At 34.5% G+C, this 13,473-nt stretch overlaps 1 long non-coding RNA gene across 1 annotated transcript; it reads left to right on the top strand.

Annotated features, from left to right (window-relative positions):
- Nucleotides 1–1,704: 1,704 nt before the first annotated feature.
- Nucleotides 1,705–2,710, top strand: LOC139189159 (uncharacterized). The gene is made up of 2 exons (XR_011572738.1): nt 1,705–2,034; nt 2,505–2,710. It is a non-coding gene; the product is annotated as an uncharacterized lncRNA (long non-coding RNA).
- Nucleotides 2,711–13,473: the final 10,763 nt, after the last annotated feature.

Below are 13,473 nucleotides of genomic sequence, written 5' to 3'. Positions count from 1 at the left end.
AGAATGAGGGGGTAGACTTATCGACTATTGAACCTGCCACCTATAAGTCAGCATTAAAGAGTGAAGTTTGGGTCAATACAATGAAGGAAGAGCTTTCTGCATTACATTCTCAGGGCACATGGACTTTAGTACCTTTACCTCCAACTAAAAACTTAGTTGGATGTAAATGGGTATTCAAGATTAAGAAGAATGCTGATGGAACAATTGGGAGGTATAAGGCTAGGCTAGTTGCTAAAGGTTTTAATCAGGAAGAAGGCGTTGATTATGGGGAAACATTTAGTCCCGTAGTCAAACCAACTACTGTAAGACTTGTGTTGGCCTTACCAGCTACTTTTGGTTGGACACTAAGACAACTAGATGTGAAGAATGCATTTCTTCATGGCACATTGCAAGAGGAGGTTTATATGTCTCAACCACCTGGATTTCTTGATGTTCACCGTTCAGATTATGTTTGCAGACTCCATAAGTCTCTGTATGGCCTTAAACAAGCCTCGAGGGCTTGGAATGACAGATTCACCAGTTTTCTACCTACTCTTGGCTTTAATGCAACTTATGCAGATTCATCACTCTTTGTGAAGCAAGGTGGTTCCTCAGTTGTGATTCTCTTATTATACGTGGATGATATAATAATCACTGGAAACACTGCATCTGTTATGGTTGATGTCATTGCTGCATTAACCAAGGAATTTGAAATCAAGGATTTAGGTCCTTTACACTACTTTCTGGGGATTCAGATCATTCAACATCCAGATGGCTTATTCCTATCACAAACAAAGTATGTTACTGATATTCTTACAAAAACTGAGATGTTAGAATCAAAATCTTGTGCAACCCCTTGTTTACCATATAATAGGTTGCTGTTGGATGATGGGAAACCTTTCAACAATCCTGCACTTTACATGAGTATAGTTGGAGCTTTACAATACCTAACATTTACAAGGCCGGACATTGTGTTTGCAGTACATCAGGTGTGTCAGTTCATGCACAAGCCTATGGAATCACACTATGTTGCAGTAAAAAGGATTCTCAGATACCTTAAGGGTACTGTCACGCTTGGCATTAACTATGTGCCCGGTTCTATGGACTTACATGCTTTCTCAAACGCTGATTGGGCTGGTGATCCCAATGACAGGAGATCAACAACCGGTTTTGTAGTATTCCTTGGTCATAACCCCATCTTTTGGTCTTCTAAGAAGCAGCAAACAATCTCTAGATCATCTACTGAGGCTGAATACAGGGCCTTATCCACCACTGCAGCTGAACTTGATTGGATTAAACAATTACTTGACTTCCTCAAAATTCAAGTTACTACTCCACCTATTCTTTTCTGTGACAATATGTCAGCAATAGCATTGTCGTGTAATCCAGTTTTGCATCAGCGAACTAAACACATTGAGGTGGACATCCATTTTGTGCGAGAACGAGTTGCTAAAAGGTTGCTGCAGGTTCAATTTGTTACCTCTGGTGATCAGTTTGCTGATATTTTAACTAAGGGATTATCTGCTCCATTGTTTCAAACGCATTGTAACAACCTCAGGTTAGGTTACTCCTCTCCTGAGCTTGCGGGGGGATGTTGAGGATAGTGATCCAATGGCTTATAAGATGCCACTTGTCATTAGATAAGGAAGGAAGTTAGATTGGGTAGTTATAAGGAATGTGTAAACATGTAAACTCTAACTAACTGTAATCATTCTGTGTGTGAAGTTGAATACGAATAAGGTCTTTCTTTCTCTCTCTCTCCCTCTGTAAAACATTTCCCTCTTTCATCTTCATTCTCTCTTCTTTATCAGAATACAGTAAGGTTTACAGTTTCTACAGATCTCATATCATTTTCTCTCTGTTATTTTCTCGATTTATAATTTTGATCTGATCGTCTACGATGGAGATGATGCCACCCTTGTGATCCATGAGGAAGTCAAGGCCAAGAAGAGTACGAGAAGTTCGGGACGCTCCTGACCAGTCTTCCACTGATAACTAGGAGTTCGAACGAGTTTTGACAATCATCAGAGATAGCTTAAAGATGGACTCCAAGAGGTATGTTTGGTTGCGAATTTGTGAAAAAGTGTGGATTTGTTTTTCTCTATTTATTTTCTGCATATTTGGGGTCTTCTAGTTTTGATTATGTTGACTATTTCTGGGCTTTTGCAATATTTTACTCGTATCTTTTTCAAGTGATTTTTTAAGAAGATGAAATGATTAAGTGTTTGGAGTTTTTTGGTTGCTTTTGATTTGTAGAACTTTTATTGTTTAAATTAATAAATGAATTATTTTTTAAATGTAAAGATTGGTTGGTTTGCAGTAGAATTGAACATTTGAATCTGTTTTCATAGCTTGCTGCAATAGAAGATAAATATGCAAGTCAAATTTGCAATCAAGAACGATGTCACCGAAGTACCATTTTTCTTCATGAAACTTAAGCATTCAATTTAGCTTTAAATTTTTATTTTGTTTAATATTTTGATTTGGCCTATGATGCACTCTCATTGTCCTCTTGATTCCTGCAGCTGATTAGAAATACCCAGTTGGTATATCTCAACAATATTTGTTGTGGAAGGTTGCGTAGCACGAATTGCTGCCAAGCTAGAGTCAATGGAACTCTGCGCTAGTGTAAAGGGCAGGCATATTCTTTGCACTTTTCCCTAAGGGATATTGATTTTGTTGTGTCCTTTTACGAAAGAAATCAATACTCAAGGTTCATACACATTTGATCTTGAATTTGTATCTGCAGGAGTGCATATTGTATGATCAAGGTTTTTAATTTTCTGAAATTGTCAATGGCCAGTTTAAAAAATAGTGATAATACTCGTGTTTAGTTTTCAGAAATAGTCAGTTTTCAGTTTCAGATATAGTGTAGTATCTGTGCTCAGTTTCAGAAATAGTGAAGTACCCGTGTTCAGTTTCAGAAATAGTCAATGATCAATTTAAGAAATAATGATAGTACCAGTATTCAATTTAAGAAATAGTGATAATACTCCTGGCCAATTTTTAGAAATAGTAAGTGTTTAGTTTCAAAAACAATGTAATACTCGTGTTTAGTTCAAAAATAGTAGTGATCAATTTAAAAAATAATGATAGTATCATTGCTTAATTTTAGAAATAGTGATAATACCCGTGTTTAGTTTCATAAATAGTCAGTGTTTAGTTTCAGAAATAGTGTAGTAGCTGTGTTTAGTTTCATAAATAGTTAGAGTTTAGTTTCTGAAATACTATAGTACCCGTGTTCATTTTTTTTTAAATAATCAGTTTAAAAATAGTGAGGGAGAGAGTGTGTGTGTTTAAGAAATAATCAGTGTTTAACTTATAAATAGCTTATATGAAATTTATATTAATCTTACTTTGATTCTATAAATATGTCAATAAGCATTTAACATGATTTTGATTTTGAATCTTCCTCAGTCTAAATCCTTCTTAATTCAATTCCTCTAATTTCTTACTATTTTATAAATTAGTAAATAAGCAATCCTTCTTTCTCATTTTAGTTCCTCTATTTTTCTTGAAAGTTGAGACCAATCGAGATTTAATCAATTCAATTTTAATTATATATGATTAATGTTCCGCAAGTAAAAGAGTATATGGATATGGCAAACGAATGAGGAAGATGTTGACTGGGCTCTAAATTTAATTAGTAAAAGATAGTATATAGGATGAGGAAGGAAGGAAGAACTTATCACATCACATCACATGCATTCAAACCAAAATCAGACACTAAAGAGAGGAGATGCAGAGGGAAGCAATTTGTGCCGTGCTCAAAAATACCTAACAAACCTGCGGTACACGCCAAACACTTCTCTCTCTCGGTTTCGATTTCTTTTTCAGATTGTGTCGGAAATCGGGTTAAATGAAAGAATGTTTGAGTAAAAAGAAAAAATGAGTGAAGTTGCTATTGCTTTCTATGGTGTGTTTGAGAAATGGGAAAGATTGGTGTACTTGAAATTTAATATGCTATTTTGTGGTGGATATACTTACATATATATGCCTAATTATAGTGCTAATAAATTAATAATTAAAATAATAACAACGGAGTAATAATTGGGGATGAAGGTTCTAATTTTTACTGAAAATATGACTTTAGCCCCTGAAACTCAAGTTTCTTTACATAAAACCCGACATAGTCTTTTTATCTGAATAAAACCCAATGACTAGGCTCCACATAAGCAAATTCATTAATTTTGTTTGCCTTTACACATTTTACATTTTGCAGATGCCTAAAATACCCCTAACTATGCAAATTTGAAAGGAGAGATTAATGGAAAAAAAAATGCATTAATGTTTAAAATAATAATATTTCATAACAAATTGTATGTTAAGGAAAAAAAGAACTAATAATGTTATACTTTCCTTAAGATTTCGTAATTGTTTTTCAAATTTGCATAAAATTAGACAATTTTAATTTAATCATGTCATTTTCTTACCAAATGAAAATATGAAAGAGCACTATAAAATAATTTAGCTATATTTAAAAAATATAGGTAAATTATTTGGACATGTGTATTAGTAATAAATTTGCCCTGTATATGTAATGATACATGTAAAATAGGTAAATTATTGCACACATATATATTAGTAGTAAAATGTGGCCAATATATATAATAATGCATGAAAATAATTCACCTACAAATAAAGGAAATTTGATTAAAAAATAATATATCTACTACTTTTTGTTTATAAATTTCAATTTCTTTTTTTTATATTACAAACATAATGCACCTACAATATAATTCACCTACAAATAAAGGAAATTTGATTAAAAAATAATATATCTACTACTTTTTGTTTATAAATTTCAATTTCTTTTTTTTATATTACAAACATAATGTACCTACAATATAATTTACCTATTGTTTAATCTTATAAGAAAATAATGTATCTACAGTTTTATTTTTTATTTATTTTTTGTCGAATATCTACTGTTTTATTTTAGTAGAGATAATTTGTCTTGGTTTAATTCTTACGAAATAATTTAGGCACTGTTTAACTTTACCAAAATAATGGAACTACTATTTTAATTTACCTACAAAATAAATGTTATTTGATTCAAAATTAATTTACTTATATTTTACATACAAATATAGATAAATTATTTTTAACAAGCATATATGATAACAAACAAAAAATGCCTAACGTATGTAATAATCTAGGTAAAATAATTTACCTACAACATAAAAGAATATTAATTGGTTCTTTATTGTTTTTTATCCAACAATATTATTTGATGCAAAATAACTGATTGTACAAGGATTTTTTTTTTCATATGAAAAATGTGCCCATAATTGTTTATGAACATGGTTAAATTAATATATATATATATATATTCCTAATATTTACCATACAAGAAAGGTGAAATTTTCCATATGGGGTTAATTACTAATCATAATTAGGGTAAGTAATAATATTTATTGACATAATTAGAGTTTTGTGGCATAAGTTGTAAATATGTGATAATAATTGGTTACATATTTGTCTACATGGTACTCTATTTGAAATTTGGGTTTTATTTGGATATTTAATATTATGTGGGTTTTTGTTTGGAAAATAAGAGTTTCAAGGGCCATTTTCTAAAGAACCCTAATTTTTAAGATTAGAGAAGGCGGTGGGGCATGTGACACATCTTATTGGCTAAAATACTGGGAAAAGAGAGTTGGAGGCTAAAACTCATGGACATGCAGATACAGACACAACCAAATTAATATTTAATGGGAGTGTGGCCCGACAAACCTTTCACTCAGTTCAAACCTGGGAAAATTCAATTTTCTAATGGAATTGGACTGACGGAGTGGAGTTTCCGTCAGGGGTACTGGTTGGAATAAAAAAAATTAGTTTTGCATGTGGGCTTACTTCCTACCTATAAGGCTTTAGTTTTTGTTTTTGTTATATTGTATTTTGTCCTGTTTATTAAATTTCAAGCCTTTTATATTAAAAAAGATTATAGGATATTTTTTGGTTAAAATAAAATTAGTTCAAACCCATTTCATTAAACTCTTTTTTTTTTAAATGGTTATGTCTAAAACTGGACACAGGTACTATTTCTGAAACTATAAATGTATACTACACTATTTCTTAAACAGATTATTTCTGAAATTAAATACGGATACTACAATATTTCTTAAACTGAATACTTACTATTTTTTGAAACTAAACACAGATACCATCACTATTTCTTAAACTGAGTACTAGTACTATCACTATTTCTTAAACTGACTATTTATGAAACTAATGTGGGTATTACACTATTTGTTAAACTCACTATTTATGAAACTGATACGGGTACTACACTATTTATTTAACTGACGGGCTATTTATGAAACTGACACATGTACTACACTATTTATTAAGCTCACTATTTATGAAATTGACACGGGTACTACACTATTTATTAAATTTACTAACTATATATGAAATTGATATGGGTACAACATTATTTATTAAACTGATTGACAATTTATGAAACTGACACATGTACTACACTATTTATGAAACTGACACAGGCACTCACTATTTTTATTAAATTGATTGACTATTTATGAAACTAACATGGGTACTACACTATTTATTAAACTGACACAAGTACTACACTATTTATTAAATTGACCGACTATTTTTTAACATAACCAAAATAACCCATCCTAATAAGTAACAATGAACGCACTTACGACATTGGCTTTAATTATTAGACTATTAGTCAATTAGGCAACCGGAAATTGGATTACCAAATTAGCTAATCCTAACCCACCACCCTCACGACAAGTCATCTTAGTCATGTGTGCTATGCTGATGCTATTTATATGAAAATCAAACAAGTAACAAGCACGTTCAAGGAAACTTGGATAAATGGCTCACAAGTACTATAACAATGCACTAGTATTACTAGGGTGCATTTGTTGCATCAGACTATCTCGGACTAGACTAGCTTTAGGGACTAAGCTTGACTAGCTTAGACTAGACTAAACTGGATTAACTTAGTGAAGCGTTTGGTATAGTGTCGGACTAAGAACCTAGACTAACTTCTAGTTCTAGTTCAATTCCTAGCCTTCCAAATTAATTCCAATTACCCCCAATGATTCAAAACTACAAATAAACAAATTTTTTTTTTAGGATCTGCAGAATGAACAGCCAACCATCTGAAGAATATAATCAAATTTTAGAGGGCTAATATTTTCACACAGCTCCATCAATCACAATCAAAATTCTGAACTTGTTCGAATTCTAAGTAGCAAGATAATTGCAAGATTCATATACATACTGTAAGTATGTAACCACAAAAGGCAAAACTTGAATTTGGCTTGCTTGAGTACAGGAGCATCACCAGTAGAACAGGAAACCCACAAAATTGAATAGCCACTGCACACAATTGAAAACCTAGACGAATAGCCACTGCAAAATTCTCAGATGAATAGCCACTGCACAAAATTGAAAACCCAGAAAAGTAAAAACACCATCGATCAAAGAATAGGAAACCTACAAACTAAAACTAATCAAAACAGTTTAAAAGGATTTAAAACCCCAATTAATCATTGAGAATTAATGATTTTGTAAGAAATCTTAAAGTCTCACCTTTTTAACAACACTCGGAGACGCTGTGTTCCGCTTCAAAGGTACGATCTTCTTCGTCAGCTCCATTTTAGATTCACTGAGTTAGCTTCATTCTTCAAGTCATGGAGATCTTGTTGTTGCCGTATCAAAACTTGGCGTTGGATTAGATCCAGAGCAGAGGTAAAGTCGCACCCGAAGGCCTTGCCGTCTGGAATCGAGGTCGATGAGCCTAAGGTAGTGCCTTTGGAAGATACGCAGATTGTGAAACGTAAAGCTGAGCTGTGTAGTCAGATCGAGAAGGCACTTGATGAAGCGAAACAGATGAACACGAATGACGGTCTTAGCAATCCTATGCTTTGCGAGGGGATTCGCTAAGACCAGCTAGCGAGCTGTTTTGTCGAGGCGAGTTCCATTTAATACCATTAAAACTAGTCCGGGTAGGGAACAAACACATGATTATCCTAATTTTTAGTGTAGTCTAGTCCAGTGAAGTCTAAAGAGGTCAAACAAACACACCCCTAGTGTTTGCCAGCATTGTGGCGCAGGATGGAATGTTAATGGTGGGTGCTGCTCAACGAGATCTTTTATTATGGTCTCGTTTCTTTGAAACTTTGCTTTATATATATAGAATAACATCCAAACCAGGCTTTTCATAGTAAAACATCCAACCCAGGCTTTTCATAGTACAACATCCAACCCAGGCTTTTCATGTGGATTTTCTTCTTTGGAACAAGTTGCTTCTTCTCAGCCCTCATCGATGCATTCTAACTAGAATTGAGACAAAGCCATTTCTCATCTTCTTCGTCGCACCATCAACCAACTTATTGCCAGATGATGCGGCTAAAAATCAAGAAGTCCCATCATTCTACGTAATGGTCTACCATAAACGTCGGCCACCATGATGCAAGAACAAACCACCATTCTGTTGAATCAATTCAACACTCCACGCACTGCCGCTAGGGTCGAACAACAAAACAAACCCAGTTATTCTGCCTTCCATTTTTCTCATGAATCTTTATGGGATTTTCAATCTTTCGGAGCTCAAATCAGCAAAATAAAATGCAAAAAATGAGGGCTCCTCACATGCTGAGCTTCCTCCATTGAAATTAACTCTGCAAGTTTCAAACTCTAAACAAAAAACAGAATCTCAGTGATATTTTCTGAGCAACCAAGCAGGTCCTAACATTTTTCCCTCCGATTTAAAATTAACGAAGCAAAAACAAACAAAATTCAAGATGGGATTTGTGATCGTATAAATTATTGGGGGGTTATTTTTCAATTTTTTTTTTAATGAGGAAGTGGCATACTTGTTAAAAAAGGAAAGTCTATTTTGAACGGGAGTGGCTGACGGAGTAGGGTTTCGTTAGGGGTAAGAGCTGGAAAAAAAATATATTTTGTTTTGGGCTTTTAATTCAGCCCATGTGTACTCAAGGTTTATACGGTCTGATATGTAATAGTTTTAGGATAATACTTGCATACTAACTCGGGAGTAGCCAATTAGTTGACCATCTTACGTGGCCCAATAAGTTTAAAACACTTGTCATTTTAACTAACACTTGTCATATTGACCTAAAAAAAAAAAAACTAACACTTGTCATTTTAACTCTCTTCCAATATTTTGTTATTTCTGTAACCAAACACCCTTTGTACCTGTGACCAAACACCTCTCTTCTTCTCCATCCTTTTTCCTTGCCATGCCAGATGGTTCTGATATATCCCCTGATTACCATCCCACCCTCTTCCAACTTCTTTCCTCCAATCGTGGACTCCATCTCCGCTCCCTTCTCCAACCGTCAGCCCCAGTCTTCCAACCGTCAACCATAACGACACACCTTCACTCTACCTAACTCTCCCTCATCGATCTGAACGCCATCCTCTTCTCCAAATTCTCTGCAACCTCAATCAGCAAGTGATTTTGACAAAAAAAATTAGTCAACCTGTAACAGATTGATCATGGGTGTCGATGACAAGGTATAAGAGACATGGGTGGTTAGGCAGATGAAGAGCCTTTGGTGGATCTGCCATTGCATCAACAAAAGTGAAGCAAAGGCACGGAGATGGTCGCTGGAGAAGATGAGGGATTGTGCGGGGCAAGGAAAGAAGATGGAGAAGAAGAGAGGTGTTTGGTCTCGGGTATAAAATGTGTTTGGTTACAGGGATGGCAAAATATTGGAAGAGAATTAAATGACATGTGTTCTAAAATTATTGGGCGAAATTAAATGGTCAGTAAATTGGGTACTTTGTATTATCCAATATAAAGCCATTTTGGTTAAATAATGGTATATGATGTTTTTTGGTTAAAGTAAACTTAACCCAAACTCTTTTCATTAAAGCTCTCTTTTAAAAATAAAATATTAATTGTATTCTTTCTAGTTTATGGATATTTCTATTTTGAATTTTATCTCTTTCAAATTTTCAATATAAGTATATTTTTTTAAGTCTAAACAGACACTTATTTTTATGATATATAATAGATTTACTCAAATCTGTCTAGTCCGCCTAGGCACTCGCCTAGGCCCTGCCAAACCATGTACGCACTAGGCTTCATTCCGCCGCCAGACTAGCGCATAGCGTTTAGAACCTTGGTTTGTTAAAATTTTGACACTTCCCATTTAGGATTGTCAAGCAAATCCTTAGTATACCTATGTGATAACCAAGTTGAGGTGCATAGTCTGAGCTTTTCCTTTCTCGGACATGTATGGACATCATTGAGTGTCTTCACTATAAGGGTGTTTGTTTGACTGGATTAGGGGGGACTGGACTAAACTAGACTAGACTATAGTCCCTTGTTTGGCTTGGACAAGGATTAGGTTTAATGAGCTTATATCAGACTCGCTCGGATTATACACCTCACTATGAGTTCTTAACAAAGATCCCCAATTTCGATCGGACTCGTAAGCCCTTCTGATAGAGAGAAAACCGCGAAAGAGTTGCTCATCCAAGAACCCCAATGTCACTCGTCCTGCTCGTTGCACATCACTCCTTCCTTGCCCTACTCCCTCATCGTCGTCCTCCTCACCCTCATCTCTGCGTCTTCCCTCATCTGTATTTGCTCGCCCTCATCTGCTTGCCTTTCTTCCTTAGTCGCGGAAATTAACCTCTCTCTCTGAAACTTTGATTGCACCTCATTCGTCCCACTATTCTTCACATATGATATGAACCTCTGCAAATTGAGACGGCCCAGAACGACCTGAACCTACAAAGGTTTTTAATTCAAAATTACTGATTCAGCTTGAAATTAATTGTTAGAGGCCTTGATTTTGGTCAAGTCCGACGCAGATATGCAGTCGAGCATCTTCTCCATCTCATTTTTTAAGTTACAGACAAGATTGGAATATGGATTTGGGTTTCAGATCAGATTCAACAACACCCGAGCTTGGAGAGGAGCACCAACTATTAATTGGGTCTTTTTAGGGTATTTTTTATTTGTAATAATCAAAATTTTCTCTTTGTTATTGGAAATTTGGATCTCTATTTTCTGGGCTTTTATTGGGGGTTAATTTTGTTATTGATAATTCGATAATTCTCCAAGTTGCAGAGGAGCATGGGCAGTTCGTGAGGAAGAAGAAGCAGAGGGCCATGCCCCTTTATTTTTCCATTTATTCATTTTAATATTGATAGAAAATAAATTGAAATATAATAATAATTTGTTGTTAGTCCAGTTTTTTAGTCTGACACTACTCCAAACGCTTCACTAAATTAGTCCAACTTAATCTAGTCTAAGTCAGTCCAGTCTAGTCCTTAAAGTTAGTCCAGTCCGAGATAGTTCGACGCAACAAACGCCCCTTATAAGTACAGAGCTCCCATATCTTTTGCTTGCATAAATCACCCATGGGCATCCCTCATTTGTACACTTACCCTGAACTTTATAAGGCCCTCTTATTGGGAATCTTATTTGTCTTCATTCACACAACAATAATATTCACACAACCATAATTCGTGTGTTTTCTTGAAATTGTTATAAGCCCGGTATGATCGTGAACGACGGCGAGGGCGCCACCCTCGTGACCACAAGGAAGTGAAGGATGAGGAAGAGTTTGAAAAGCTCGGGTCGATCCTGACCAGTCTTCCACCGATAACCAGGAGTTGCAGATGGTTCTGACCAGCATTAGAGATGGCTTGAAGATCGACTACAAGAGGTACCAGAAGATGGACAAAAACTGGGGTTTTGCCATCAAATCTCTTGTATTATTTAGAATTGAGTTTTGTATGATCTTGGATTTGTGCATTGCTGATTTGGATTCGATGAGTTTTTGCTTTTAGGTGCAACTCTTATCTGGATTTTGCTTTATAGAATCAAATTAACCAAGATTTGTATGAAGGACTGTGTCCTTAAATTAAATGGAAAACTAACCAAAACACCCTCAAAAGTTTCACTTTAATCATCAGGACAAAACTTAGCAAAAATGCCAATCATGCCCTTCACACATCCATACAAGATTGCTCAGCAATGAAGATGACATTTTCAGAAAAATTTTGCATGCCAAAGATAAGGTGGCAAACTTTGCAGCAACCAAGACAATATGGATTCACGTGGCCATCAGCAGCTTTCAGAAACAGTGTGTTGTCGCTATCAAAAAGTTGTAAATATTGAAAAATTATTTTGTTGTTTAGGAATCAGCTTTTGTATATAAGGGAGCATTTCCTCCCATACAGAAGACACTTGAATACCACACACATCTCTCAATATCTGAAAACACCATACACTCAAGCATTCGTAGCCTTCATAGCATCCTTGTAAACACTTCTTTGTAATCACTTTCTTGTAAACAACCATCTCTGTAAACATTCCATATATCAATAAAAGTTCAAGTGTACATATTCAAGCAATCTCCAAGTCTTAAGTAAGTTTTCTTTTCCTTCTTTAGTGTGTTTGTTTAATTAGACTTCTAGTCCAAAACAGGGAAACACTATTGTGGTTATATTATTAACTTGCTAAACTGACGATCATACTTTGTTCGAGCACTCTGTTATAGTTGAATCTTTGCCAAACAAATAACTGGACATCAACCAGGGTACCTCTGAGTTCTTCGTACATCTGAGTTCAGCCGTTAAGGCTTTATACTTGTACTGTGAGTGGCCGTCATGCTGAAACATGTCGAGTTCCATGTGCAAGGTTCTATGTCTAGTTGTTATAATGGTCATCCGACTATTTAACCGAGCATGCTTTTCGAAGTTGGTATCAGAGCCAAGTTTAGCGTTTTAATAGTATGATTATAATAGTAAAGTACCTTGAGGACGAAAGTCATTAAAGCAGCTGATATCACACTTGTTTATTTTGTATGAATAACAGATATTATTGTCCCTGTAGACCTTGTCAACCACAATTACCAGGTATTTATTGTCCTAGACATCCAACTATAAATAGCATAAAGAGAAGATTATCATTTATATCCAAAAGAATTAGAAGGACTTTGAAGAAGCAAAAGTTTTATCTTGGTTATCTTGAACATCCTTCATTTATTAGTAAATATAATAACATTGAAGTGCAGCATAAAGTTTTAGAAGCAAAAAGAGTAACTGATCAAGTTTTAGAGACCCTGAGAGAAGAAAGAGAGGTTCTAAGAAACCAGTTAGCTGTAAATTTAGAGAAAGGTAGACTGTAGTATATGATAGACTATCTTAATTTAGAAATTAGTGAACCACAAAAAAGAAAAATAACTTTAGACCAAAATAGTTTAGTTTGTTATTTTCCATTGAAAAAACATAATCATATTCTGCATAGTGAAGAAAATCCACAAACCAATAGTATTGTAGATCTTATTATCAGTCAAGCAGAAAATATAAAATCAGAAAATAATAAGCATAATCATTTGTTAAACAAGTTGTTAGAACATCTTCAGAAAAATTCCATAAAAATAATTAGACAAAATTTAGATTATATTACATCGCAGTTAGAAGATAATAATAAAAATATCCAAAGGTTTCCTAGCAAAAAAGAGA

Source organism: Malus domestica, chromosome 11, assembly GCF_042453785.1.
Source record: "Malus domestica chromosome 11, GDT2T_hap1".
Taxonomy (NCBI): Eukaryota; Viridiplantae; Streptophyta; class Magnoliopsida; order Rosales; family Rosaceae; genus Malus; species Malus domestica.
The sequence above is the reverse complement of the archived record's forward strand: the minus strand, read 5'-3'. Positions and strand labels throughout refer to the sequence as shown.